The sequence below is a fragment of the Plecotus auritus genome, assembly GCF_963455305.1.
Source record: "Plecotus auritus genome assembly, chromosome: 7".
In the NCBI taxonomy this organism is placed as follows: domain Eukaryota; kingdom Metazoa; phylum Chordata; class Mammalia; order Chiroptera; family Vespertilionidae; genus Plecotus; species Plecotus auritus.
This window is the reverse complement of record NC_137774.1, coordinates 169692350-169706807: the sequence shown is the minus strand read 5'-3', so window position 1 is coordinate 169706807 and position 14458 is coordinate 169692350. Positions and strand designations below refer to the sequence as shown.

The following is a 14458-nucleotide window of genomic DNA, read 5'->3' as shown; positions in this document are numbered from 1 at the left end:
CATTTGCTCCCTTGCTTTATTAACACTAACTACCTCCCTATGCTAACAGGTTTACGGTTATGAGCATGAAAAACAGTTTATTCTTGTATTATTATATATTAAATATTGTATTATTTTCTTTTTATATACTTTTTATCGATTTCAGAGAGGGGGAAAGAGGGATAGAAACATCAATGATGAGAGAGAGAGTCATTGATTGGCTGCTTCCTGCATGCCCTATATTAGGGATCGAGCCCACAACCCAAGCATGAGCGGAAATCGAACTGTGATCTCCTGGTTCATAGGTTGACGTTCAACCCTTGAGCCACGCCAGTTGGGCTCCTACCTTATTAGTAGTAGTTGACACACAGGCTTTCTTTTCAGGTTTGTTCTTTGCTTCATTGAAGACTTCTAGATGGAACTCCATAACCACCTTAGATCTGTGGGTGTACCTGTGAGAAAATGTAGAACTGATTTACCATCCAGTCATTTTCTCTCCCTCTCTCTCTTCCTCTCTCTCTCTCTTTCCCCGACTCCCTCCCTCACTCCCCCCCTCCCTCCTGGATTCTTCCCTGCCTTCCTCTTTCTTTCCTCTCTTTCCAGATCTTCCACCGTTCAAATGCTTCATCTTTAGCATTTTTACCTTTAAGTATTTGTGTTATCATAAGAAAACATCCCATCGCTACTAAATTAATGCTTTAGAGCCAAAGTATATTAATATCTCTTTCTAATGTATTTTCAAATAAAATTAAGAACAAAGACTCAAAACAAAACAAAAAATGCTGTAATACCTTCAGTATTCATGTTAATAAAATTAAGTATCTCATTAGTAAGGAAGAATGCTTATGTATTAAGAACAAGGTGTTCCTTGCTCAACCAGTGTGGCTCAGTGGTTGCACATCGACTTTGAACCAGGAGGTTATGGTTAAATCCTGGTCAGGGCACATGCCCAGGTTGAGGCTCAATCCCCAATAGGGAGTGTGCAGAAGGCAACCAGTCAATGATTCTCATCATTGATGTTTCTATCTCTCTCTCCCCCGTCCCTTTCTCTCTAAAATCAATAAAAATATATTTTTTAAAAAAGAACAAGGTGTTCCCTGACCCAACCGTGCACCAATTCACAGACCTTCTTGAGTATATTACTCTTAAATACTTATTTTTCCCAACAATTAAGATTTCACTATATCCTTCCTCGATACCTGATAACGGTTATCAAGTTACAGAGTGAATTTTCATCCTATAGAATGATTGTGTTACCATCATAACTAGTTAGTTTAATAATATTAATAATAGGAAGAAAGCAAAGGGAAGGCCAGACATTATAAGCACGGTCATCTGGGCAGCTTCACCAGGAAGCTGCAACTTCATGCTCCACAAGGAACCACCAGCCATTCCCTGCAAACCACTTGGGGAAGGGGTCCACCAAATGGAGAAATGGATCCTGTGCAGTGAAGTTAGGGTGACATCGGAAAGATGCTTGCCTGTCAGTCTAGCCTGAGGAACCATGGATTGGCTAGAGGGGTGGAGCCAATGCAAACCTGTGAAAATTTAGAAATACATAATCCCCAAACAAAGGAATCCTCTCTTTCTTGTTCCTTTTGCTTCACTCCTGCTTCCTTGCACTCGCCTGTGCTCTCTCCATAGCCATATGACTCTAGAAGCATAGGCCATGCAGACCCCACACGCAATGGACTGCAGCTGGGAACGCAAGCTAAGCTAGCCAGGTGCTGGACTGCACTGTGCAAATATGGAGCGGAAACCCTGGGCAATAGCTTTGATCTTAGCCATGCTGGAGACAAAATGGGACTTCTTCCATGGAGAGACAGAGGGAAACAGGGCCTTGAAGGGAAATCCCCTTCATGTTACATTATTAATAAGGCTTTCCACAACCCCTTATCCTCCCGGGGGGCCTCAGGAAAGTCTTGTTCTCGTGGCATCATGTTTAAAGATCATGATCTCTCTCCTGCTATATACCTTTCATATTCTCTTGGCAGAAAGTTTGCCCTCCAACACACTGAAAGAAGCTTACGTCTGCCAGCAACAGGTGGGGACACAGAGAACACCCCACCAATAACGCTTTTTATTCAAAAATGTTTATTAACTGGAAAGCTGTGTTCTTCTGTGGTTCCAAACACTGGAGGTCAGAAAAACATTTAAAAAAATGACTCAGCTCTTGCAAGTGTCCATGTTGAACACTGATGCACTGCAAAGAAATCAGCCCAAATAAGCTCAATTATTTGACATATTTAAGGTAGGTACAAACTGAGACTAAACATTGAGTTTTCTCCTCTCTCTGGTCGTAGAGTCAATTGAGCACTGCACTGCATTCATAATTGAGAAATGAATAACATTTTATTCTTTTGGCAAAGGAGATCAGCAAGAGTTCACCTTGTATAAATATAACTAAAACTATGTATTCTAGCTCTAGCCAGTTTGGCTCAGCAGAAAGAGCGTGGGCCTGCAGACCAAAGGGTCCTGGGTTCAATTCCAGTCAAGGGCACATACCTTGGTTGAAGGCTCCTCCCTGGCCCAGGGCCCTGGGTGGGGCTTGTGCAGGAGGCAACCAATCAATGTGTTTCTCTCACATCCATGTTTCTATCTGTCTTTCCCTCTGTCTCTCACTCTCCCTAAAAATCAATGGAAAAATATCCTTGGGTAGGAATTAACAAAAAATAATTATATATATATATATATATATATATATATATATATATATATATATTCTACTTTACACAAGTAAGAATTATGGTAGTGCAAAAGCATTAAGGACAAAAGATAAAATAGATATAAGTAATAAATTTTTGGTCCTTTAGGGAAATAATACCCAAAGGACTCCATTATTATAGGAAACTGTATGCTGTTGATTTAAATGAATCCATTTCCCAAATATTCATTTTATGTGTGTTGAAACATCATAAAGTATTTACTGAATAAAGTAAATTTAGGTTTTAATGGCTACAATTAGTCTTTTTCAGTCTTTTACTCCCTGCTTGGCTCCCCACACTATATTTGAGTTATTGAAAGATTTAGCTAGTTCATTAAGAGCTGAAAACATTCAGACCGAAATGTCACAGTTTGACCCACGTACAATCCATCCCTGCCTCTTCAGTTTGTGTCCTGCTGCTCCCCAGATTGTAAATGTGGGTATTCTGCATGAAGGTGTTTATCACAGGTTAGATACATTCTGGGCATCCTTGAAGTTCCTCTTTTATAGGTGCATATGCTTTGCAGGACCCTTTATCCTAGATTAGATTTTTTTCTAGTTATACGTTTAAAGATCATGATCTCTCCCCTGCTATATATCCCTTTCATATTCTCTTGGCAGAAAGTTTGCCCTCCAACACACACACACACAAAATAAAAAAAAACTCTGATGGAATTTTCTCACGGTCCTTCCAGAATTGCCCAGGCAAGGAGGACCTCACACCTACCTATGCAGGTTTACAGAAGCACAATATTGGATCTCTTCGAATCAGTTCTGCACACATCATATGCTAGATCAAGCAAGCAAAGAAGTTTCCTTTCTTCTGCCATCGCTCATAGATTGGTGTTGGGCCCCTGAAGGAAGTGAATACATTATTGATTAGCAAAGTCTATAATGAGTAGAGAAAGACAAAAAGGGATAGATGATCATCTCCCCTTACTTGCATCCCAAAATTTATGCTAATCCTTATTTATGCCCATCCCAACCCCATCTCCATAAAAAAGATGCAGCAAATGAATGCAGATTTTTTCAGCCTTTACATCCTGATAGAGCTGCAAGTGCAATAATGTCACCTCCCTTGAAGGTATTCCATAAGATTATCTAAGATAAAGATAAAGGGCTGAGTATAATCCCTGGCACATAGATTATACTTCATTGATGTTTATTCATGTTACTGACAACACTCTCCACTTTATTGTTGTTCATTGGCTCAAAACAAGCAAGAAAGTTGCTTTTAGCTGTGTGTTTGTGAACAGAATAAGCCAGGACTTCATAAGGAAGTATTTCATCATTTAAACATCCTAGAGAGAGGAAGATGGCAGCGTAGGTAAACGCCTGTACTCACCGCCTCCCACAACCACATCAAAATTACAACTAAAATACAGAACAACCATTATCCAGAACCACTGGAAAGCTGGCTGAATGGAAGCCCTACAACTAGAGAAGTAAAGAATAAAGCACACTGAGACTGGTAGGAGGTGCAGAGGCGTGGAATGGGGTGGGCTGGCACCCACATGTGCCACTTTTTTAATAGGGAGGGAGAGTGTCTCTGTGGAGGCCACCCAGAGAAGCAAGGGGTCCCAGCCCCACACCAGATTCCCAGCCCAGGGTCCCAGAGCTGGGAAAAGAAGTCCCTATGGGCAGTAAAAACCAGTGCTATTGGGGCTCATTGACTTAAAGGCTGCTGGAGACCCAGCTGTTCCTCTTAAAAGGCCAGCACCATAGACTGAACTTACAAGGTCCCACTTTCTCTTTGCTCCAGCACCAGGGTGAGGCTCTGGAGAACACAGACACATATGAGGAGGAACTGTATTGTCTGGCTTCCGGGCAGGAACTTGGGGGCGGCTTTCTCCCAGATGGGATCATTGGGATCATTGTTCCTATACTGGGACCTCCTCAGTCGCAGGGCAGACTGGCAGCCATTTCTGTTTGCTCCACCCTGGTGATTCCTTAAGACCCCATCCAAGCTGTGTGCAGCAACTTTTGCATATGAATTTCCTAACCTTGCTCAGGCTAAAATCTCTCAAACAAGGTGCAGCTGGGTCAGGGAGCTTCAAACCTATCAATAAAAGGCCCAAAACCTGGCACCAGCACCAACCTGCCTTGTTTCACAGCTGGACCCCATTTGAGCACTTCCAAACCCGATACAAAGAGGAGGAATCTGCAGATCTCTCTGTAACTCCTGCTCACTTTGCACCTCCCTGGAGACCCAAGAGCCAGTATACCCAGTGGTCAGTGTCGGACCATACCAGATTACAACTCTGCACATCCATAAGTGACACACTCAAGGGTCAGACTCAATGAGCACCAAAGCCCCACTGAAGCAAGTCCTGCTCCATGGGGGTGTCTCCTGTATAGCAGCTCTCCCACTGTAGTTGCAGCTGGTCCTCACAGCCAATTGGCCTGGAGGTCAAGTTCTCCCAGTAACACCAATTGCAATCAAGTCTCAACTACAAGAAGACTGTGCTCACAGCCCACAAAAGGGTGCACCTAGAACTCCCAACTCAGGTGACTGGGGAGGCTGAGCCACTGGGCCCTATAGAACACCTACTACACAAGGCCACTCTGCCAACTCAAGGAGACATAGCAGCTCTACCCAATACATAGAAATAAATACAGGGAAGCAGCCAAAATGTGGAGACAAAGAGACATGTCACAAATGAAAGAAATGGAAGAAAGAAAACTACTGAATATAGAGTTCAAAACCATGATTATAAGGTTACTCAAGAATCTTCTAGAAACCTCCAAAAAAATGGGAAAACACCAGTCAGAAATTAAGCATACACTTACTGAAATAAAGAATAATATACAGCCCTAGCTGGTTTGGCTCAGTGGATAATCAGCCTGTGGACTGAATGGTCCCAGGTTTGATTCCGGCTAAGGGCACATGTCTGGGGTTGCCAGCTCGATCCCCAGCAAAGGGCGTGCAGAAGGCAGCCAATCAATGATTCTCTTCCATCAATGATGTTTCTATCTCTCTCTCCCCTCTCCCTTCCTCTCTGAAATCAATAAAAATATTTTTTTAAAAAAAATAATATACAGAGTACACAGAAATTGACCCAAGCCATTATGCTCAATTAATATTTGACAAAGGAGGCAAGAGCATACAATGGAGTTAAGAGAGTCTCTTCAATAAATGGTGCTGGGAAATTTGGTCAGATACATGCAAAAAAAAATGAAACTAGATCACCAACTTATACCATATACAAAAATAAACTCAAAATGGATAAAGGACTTAAAGATGGGAAACCATAAAAATCCTACAAGACTCCATAGGCAGCAAAATAGCAGACATATGTCATAGCAATATCTTTACTGACATAGCTCCTAGGGCAATGGAAACTAAGGAGAAAATAAACAAATGGGACTACATAAAAATAAAAAGCTTCTGCACAGCAAAAGAAACCAACAACAAAAAGCCCACTGCATGGGAGAACATATTTGCCAATGCTATTTCAGATAAGGGTTTAATCTCCAAAATTTACAGAGAACTCATACAACTTAACAAAAGGAAGATAAACGATCCAATCAAAAAATGGGCAAAGGACCTAAGTAGACACTTTTCAAAAGTGGACATACAGAAGGCCGAGAGACATATGAAAACATGCTCAAAGTCACTAATCATCCAAGAGATGTAAATCAAAACAACAATGAGATACCATCTCACACCTGTCAGAATGGCTATCATCAACAAATCAACAAACGACAAGTGCTGGCAAGGATGTGGAAAAAAAGGAACCCTCATCACTGCTGGTGGGAATGCAGACTGATGCGGCCACTGTGGAAGACAGTATGGAGTTTCCTCAAAAAGTTAAAAATGGAACTCCCATCTGACCCAGTAATTCCACTTCTAGGACTATATCCCAAGAAACCAGAATCACAAATCGAGAGGAAGGAAGGAAGGAAGGAAGGAAGGAAGGAAGGAAGGAAGGAAGGAAGGAAAGGAAAATTTAAAAAAATAATTAATTTAGCTAAAATTCCCCTATTGGTGAATACTTACATTTCAAATTTTTGTTGATATAAAAAAAACCATTGCCCTAATCATTTTGGCTCAGTGGAAAGAGCATTGGCCTGAAGACTGAAGGGTCCCAGGTTTGATTCCGGTCAAGGGCATGTACCTTGGTTGCAGGCACATCCCCAGTGGGGGGTGTGCAGGAGGCGGCTGATCGATGTTTCTCTCTCTCATTGATATTTCTGACTCTCTATCCCTCTCCTTTCCTCTCTGTAAAAAAATCAATAAAATATATATTTTTTTAAAATAATAATATACAGGGATTCAACAGTAGACTAGAGGATTCTGAGAATCAAATCAACAATTTGAAATATGAGGAAGCAAAAACACCCAACCAGAACAGCAAAAAGAAAAAAGAATCCAAAAATATGAAGATAGTGTAAGGAGCCTCTGGGACAACTTCAAATGTACCAACATTCACATTATGGGGGTGCCAGAAGGAGAGAGAGAGCAAGATATCAAAAACCTATTTGAAGAAATAATGACAGAAAACTTTCCCTACTTGGTGAAAGAATAGACTTACAAGTCAAGGAAGCACAGAGAACCCCAAACAAGAGGAACCCAAACAGGACCACACCAAGACACATCATAATTAAAATGCCAAGAGCAAAAGACAAAGAGAGAATCTTAAAAGCAGCAAGAGAAAAGCAGTTTGTTACCTACAAGGGAATGCCCATACGATTGTCAGCTGATTTCTCAACTATGCAGGCCAGATGGGAGTGGCAAGAAATATTCAAAGTGATGCATATCAAGGATTACAACCAAGATTACTCTACAACCAAGATTACTCTACCCAGCAAAGCTATCATTCAGAATTGAAGGTCAGATAAAGAGCTTCACAGACAAGAATAAGTTAAAAGAGTTCATCACCACCAAACCAGTATTATATGAAATGTTGAAGGGTATTCTTTAAGAAGAGGAAGAAGAAAAAGATAAAAAATATGAACAACAAAATGGCAACAAATACATACCTATCAACAATAGAATCTAAAAATCAAAATAAATGAATAAGAAATCTAATGAACAGAATAAACTGGTGAATAAAATAGAATCAGAGGCATGGAAATGGAACAGACTGAGGATTCTCAGAGGGAAGGGGGGTGAGGGGTCGGGAAGATTAAACAAAGATCTTATATGCATATAGGAATTACCTATGGACACAGACAATAAGGTGGCGAAGGCCTAGGGTAGGGTGGGAACCAGGTGGAGGGGGGCAATGGGGGACAAAAGAGGAATATTTGTAATAATCACAATAAAGATATTTTTTTTTAAGACAAATGCTGTTTGATTCCACTTAAAAAAAAAACAAGCAAACAAAAAAAAAAACAAAGAGCAGGGACACCACCTGGGCGTCATGGTCTTCCTCACCACGCAGCTCTGGCTGTAGAGCCACGTCACAGACCGCTACTGGCAGGTGCAGGAAGTGCTGAAGAACTGCTGCTTCCGGCTGGCTGGCTGGGCTGTGATCAGAGCGTTTGTGAAATGCACGAAAGCCCAGAGACGGAAGAGGAGGATCCTGAGGACGCTCTGGATTAATCGAATTACAGCTGCCTCCCAGGAACGTGGCCTGCATTACCCAGCGTTCGTTGGCAATTTAATTAAGTCCCAGGTGGAGCTCAACAGGAACGTGCTGGCTGATCTAGCCATCAATGAACTGAAGACTTTCAAATCCTTGGCTGCTTTGGCCAAAAGGAGGCGAGAGGAAGGATTTGCTGCTGTCTTGGTGGACGGAAAGGAGCCTGCAGGCATCTTTTCCAGAGAGGTGCAGTATCACTGAGGGAACTCTGACACACCTACCCTCCGCAGCCACGAGTCTTGGCGAAAAGCGCCCCCTGCCCCCCATGATCATATGATCATAATTAAAACAGGGGCTAAGAGTCATTTGCCAAGAATGTGTTAAGTTTGCTTTGCAATGGTGTTACTTTACATTTCAGTAACAGTATGAGAGAAAAGGCCTGTTTGTCCTCCTTGGGACGGACCAGCAGCATTTCATGTAGATTGTGCCAATAAAGCTTGTGTGGTGGTCAAAACACACACACACACACACACACACACACACACACACACACACACACACATCATGGAAGTTGTTATCTGTCCCTTTGGTAGTTGCAGAAGTTGTAAACTACTGCACACGAAATAGAAAATTAAATTAAGTGGTTATAAGCGCGTCAGAAATATTGTAAAGGATTTTCTGCTTCTTGCTTTTGGCACCTGCTTCCTAGGAGTGCAGTGATGGGTGGGGTCGCTAGATGGTTATATCATTATTAGTCATAGTTTTACCTTATCTTTTATTGGGATGTGGTGGCTTTGGTCTTTGGTTTTGTTTGTTTTTTAAATATATTTTTATTATTTCAGAGAGGAAGGGAAAGGGAGAGAGAGAAACATCAATGATGAGAGAGAATCATTGATCGGCTGCCTCCTGCATGCCCCACACTGGGGCTCGAGCCCACAACCCAGGCATGTACCCCTGACTTGAATCGAACCTGGGACCCTTCAGTCCACAGGCTGGCGCTCTATCCACCGAGCCAAACCGGCTAGGGCAGTCTTTGGTTTTGTAACAGACCAGACTGGGAGAGGTGTTTTTGAGTGGGCCCGGGGGGAGGGGAAGCAGGTGGTCATCTCATTGACTCCTTGTTTCCAGACAGATTTGTACTCATCTCTCCCAAACAAATGTGTCTCAGTTTTTCTTACAAATATCTCAAAATAAAATCACCTGGAAAAGAACCAGGTGAATTCTGTGTCTGGGGTAAAATTCACTAATATCTCTTTAATTAGCACAGTGATTAGATAATCAATATTAAATGTACTCCTGAGCAATTAGCTAATGCAGTGCAGTGGTATCAGTAGGCAATAGAAATCATCTCATTGAAAGTAATTATTTCCTTCTCATCAAAAGGCAGGGATAGGGACTGCCTAAAGTATCTGAATAATTACCTTAATTATCTCTTTGTGATTATATATAAAACCAGTCTTTGGATGTTTGGGGTTAGGCCCAGGTAAAAGTAAGTTCTTTCAAAGTTTATATATTCTCAACTTATCACAACACCCTCTAAACAATTTATGCCCAACAACTAATCACACAATCATTAGAAGTCAATTTTGGAGACGTAATTGTATATAATAATTACAATCATAGGCTAATATTTGTTTTTAATATGGAAATGACATTTTCTTTGTATTCATTATTATATTATTTAAACTTCAAAAGAACCAACTTAGAACCTGACAGTCATGGCTCAGTGGTTGAGCATTGACCCATGAACCTAGAAGTCACGGTTTGATTCCCAGTCAGGCCACATGCCTGGGTTGCGGGCTCAATCCCCAGTGTGTGTGTGTGTGGGGGGGGGGGTGTTGAGGAGGCAGCCGATCAATGATTCTCTCTAATCATTAATTTTCTATCTTTCTCTCCCTCTCCTTTCCTCTCTAAAATCAAAAGTATTATTTTAAGAAGAACCAACTTAATAAAAACTACTTTTCACTATGGCAATTTACCTGCTATGGCCTTGAACTCAGATCTTCTTTATCTCAAAACCCATGACACTGAGGAAGAAAGAGGTGTAAGAGTCATATGTTTGGAGTTCCAGTTGGGTTAAGAAATACAGAGGTTAGGGGTGCAGGTTTGGGGATCAGACAGGTCTAGATTAAAATTTTTGCCCTGTCATTTGTCAACAATGCGATCTGTAATTCACTCAACCTCCTTGTACTGCATGGGGTTATGCTTCACAAGCAACAGAAACTGAGCTTGGTCTGTTTAAGCAGGAAAGGAGTTTATTGGAAAGACAACCAGTCACACGGAGTCAGTGGGAAGGCTGGCAGTAGCACACGGGTGGTCAGGATGCCTCGGCCGGCGGCCACTTTTACTGCAGAAGCCTCAGCACCACCATCCCCAAAGGCTCTGCTGTCTTTTTAAAAATCATCAAACTGCAGTTTGCTCATCTATCAAATGGGAATGTTACCTTCCTCGTAGCTTTGTTGTGAGAATTAGGTACATAAAGCACATGCATAAAGCATTCAGCCCAGTGTCTCACACAGACTAACGATTGGATACATTTCAGCTGGTCTTCCTACTCATGCCTTTGAGCAAGTTAGATGGCTTTTCTAGGCCTACATTGTTATTAGTAAAAAGAGATGATTCCAATCATGCTGTATGAATCATAGGCTCACTGCTGAAACAGGTAGCCCCTCACGTGTCAATGGACTGTTCCTCTCTCACTTCATTGTCCCATGAGAGCCACTGGGGTTGGAATGAGGTCCCCACTCCATGCAGGCATTCAGTGACCCAGTCACCTCCTATCTAATGGCTTTGCGATACACCAGGGCCTTGTATGTTGTTGGCAGAAGAAGGAAGACAGCACCTCTGAGGATTGGGGGGTTCTTTTAAGGACCAGGCCTAGAAGTGGCACACATCACTTCTACCTGTAATCCATTGGCTGGAGTCCAGTCACCCAGGCTACATGTAACCACAGAAGTATGAGCAATAACATCCAGCCACAGGTTCCAGAAGAAAGGGAAACGGCATTTGGTAAAACGTGACAATCTGCATCACACCTGCCAAACATCCTCAGGAGGTGACTAATAAGATCATAGCAAGTGTGAAAATGCTGTGGAAAGTGACTCACGAGCTACAGATTATAGTAGTGTGGTTGATTCAACCAGGGAGTCTCTGTGTATTTTCTGAAATGCTAAAATATACAGTAATTCGGGGGGCCGGGGGGAGGGCGGGAGGATGAGAAGAAACTGAAATATAATCAGAGTGTCCATCATCCTGCAGATGAGACACCTGAACTCATAAGGCTTTCTCTCTCCACTGTATCTTCAAAAATGAGCAACAAGTAAGCAATCCCCTTTCTTTGTTCATTAGCTCCATCTACAAGGGGTGTACCGTGAAAATATTTATTTGGAGCAAAAAGGGGGAAAGGATAAAAGGGAAGAAAGCCATCACCTGGAGGAGTGTAACTGTCAGAGGAGGAGACAGCCGGAAGCAATCATTTGGTGGCAACCAGCGTCCCCAGCAGCAATTCATCACCACAGGAAGATGCTGGGGAGTTCATCCCAGTACCGACGTGTGTAACAAATCCACGCACTAGACTCAGCATAAAATTCATGCTCAGAAAATGAAAATTATTTGGAGAGCACACATTTGACATGCACCACTCACATGGGAGGGCGGTCATCAGGACCACAAACACCTTCCAGGACGCTTTTCATGCCCAAGGTCAGTGCTTGGCACGCTTGTAATCCACTGAACCAACTGGGTGAGCATGTGGAAGGCCAAGTGGCCAAGGCCACTGTGTTATTTGTACCAGGTAGATGCCTTTTTCACTCTGTTTTGAGTATCTGCGTGGCCTGTCATGGAAGACAGGGAGCAAACACAATTTGCACAGGCTTTGCTCCGTGAACGCTAGTGCTGCAGAAATGCTCTAAGTCAGACCTGGCCAGCTTTGGCCTCCTAAGGGGCTCGGGCCAGATCTGATTCATCTTGTTGCCTTCCTCCCAGCAAGTATCCCCTTTCTTACCCGTTCTTTTGACCCAAGGACAAGTCACCTGAGTCAAAGGGGATGTGGTGGGCAGCCCCAGGCTGTCTTCACTTTTGGGTTCTCACCTTCTGGTGTTTACTCAAAAGAGTAGTCAAATAATTAGCCCAGAGAGAGCAATGGAACTGGTCAGGCAGGCCATTCTTGCACTAGTTCAAACCTTCAGAGAGGAATTCAAGACAGTTCTAGAGAGCTGAGACAAGGTCTCCCAGTGCAGAGAAGTGGGATGCAGGCAGAAACTGCAGGGGAGGATAGAAAACAATGTTTAAAATAAAAATCTCTTCATTGAAAATACACAAACAGTGGCAAAAAGTGTCCACCTACACATGACAATTCTTCATTTTGCATGTGGGTTCCTGGCAGAGTATGTGGGAAATAGAACTATACTGTTGCAGTTTTTCAAATTAAGAATGATTTGTTTGCCCTGGCCGGTTTGGCTCAGTGGATAGAGCGTCAGCCTGCAGACTGAAGGGTCCTGGGTTCGATTCCAGTCAAGGGCATGTACCTTGTTTGCGGGCACATCCCCAGGATGGGGTGTGCAGGAGGCAGCTGATAGATGTTTCTCTCTCATCAATGTTTCTAACTACCTCTCTCCCTTCCTTTCTGTAAAAAATCAATAAAATACATTAAAAAAAAATGATTTGTTTCCCAAATCCTTTCTACTTCTGAAGGCTAAACTTAACCTTTAAGAATCATGCACCAACAGAGGGTACAGGTAAACAGGTAAACCTCATTACATTTTTTTTTAGTCCTGGATTCTTATTTATTTTCATCTTCCTAAAGCTACTGTGGAAAAAAACTTTTAAGCACTAGAAAGAAAAACAGCTCCATTGATAACAAGCCCAAGTTATCAATGACATGCTAAAAACCTGTAATATCTGTTACCTGTGATTACTATGTAATCATCTCTGCCGTGTGCCTAAGTTTTTATATTTAATATACTCTACCATGAAAAATTAACATGTACCAGTCTTAACTGTTTTCCGTTTTTGGAACTCCAGATGGAAAGATGCTTTTATCAGCAGAAAGTGAAAGAGGTGGGACTTCCCACCTCCCCTTCCCATACTGACTGACAGCCAGCTGACAGGCGACAGTGATGCAATGTGGTCAGAGAAGGATGGGGGCAGAAAGTGCAGTTTCCTATTTCTAGTGGGGGTGTGCTTTCAGTGCTGACACAATCAGCCAAGTTCCTACTCAAAGGAAACACGGGCAACAGAAGTGATCGCGGTGGTGATTAAGCGAGGACTCTAAGAAACGGACCAATAGCCATCAATTCTTTTTGTTGGATAATAAATGTTTCCGCTTTTGAATCCCTGATACTCGTGAGGAAGTAGTAGAAACAGAATGATGCTGTAGTAATACATCCACAGGGTGCCTTCCACAGTCAGTGTAAGTCGGTTAATGCCCTGTCATGGAAACCTGAAATGCCCTCTTGGTTTATATTGCTCAGTTGTTACTGTGCCGTTTGAGAATAACTGGAGAACCAGATAAAGTCCTAGGTTTGTTCATTCATAAAACAACATTTAAGGACTCAGTGCCTGCTTATCATATAAAAGAAGAGAGTTATTCACTAACTCTGTGAGGACATGCAGTATGTTAAAACGCATAAGGGGCACAGGAAAGAGGTTTTTCTAGGAATTTAAATTCTGTGAAGGCCCACATAGTCTCACTTTATGGTTTAAAAAAAAAATAAACGGTAAAACGGTTATAATCACACCATAAAGTTTCACAATCTTTTTTTTTCTTTTTTTTTTCTTTTTTTTTTTTTTTAGTTTCCAGTTCTGAATTTAGGAAAGAGAGTAAGGAGATGTGAGTATGCAGAAAAACTGTTCCCACCTTAAAAGAAACCAAACTATACTTCAAAAGAAGAAGGTAGAGCAGATTGGCTTTTCCAAGAGTTAATCATGGAGGCAATGACTGGAGAATTCCTTTACTCTCAGGACTTCCCATTCCAGTCTCACCCTGCATCAGCCTGTCCAAGGATTCCTGGGAAAGGCCTCTAACGTGAATGTAACAGGGCAAAGGCCCAAAGCTCAGTCTAACCGTTCCTACAGGGCGCAGTGCCAGAGCAGGAGAAAGGTCTCCGCGGCTAGACAGACAGCCCTCCCACGCTCTCCACTCTCCCACGTGGTACCCGCGGGCCACCTCTCTCCAAGCTGCTGGGCGCTGCCACCTGCTCTGGGAGAGCTTTCTATCTCCGCTCCCCTTTTTTGCCTGGAACTGCCC

The 14458-nt window shown here is 42.4% G+C and overlaps 1 pseudogene across 1 annotated transcript; it reads left to right on the top strand.

Moving 5' to 3' along the window:
• Nucleotides 1-8049: 8049 nt before the first annotated feature.
• On the top strand, nt 8050-8472 carry LOC308253610 (large ribosomal subunit protein bL20m-like; annotated as a pseudogene). Its single transcript has one exon. The product of its transcript is annotated as a large ribosomal subunit protein bL20m-like (transcript).
• The last annotated feature ends 5986 nt before the right edge of the window (nt 8473-14458 follow it).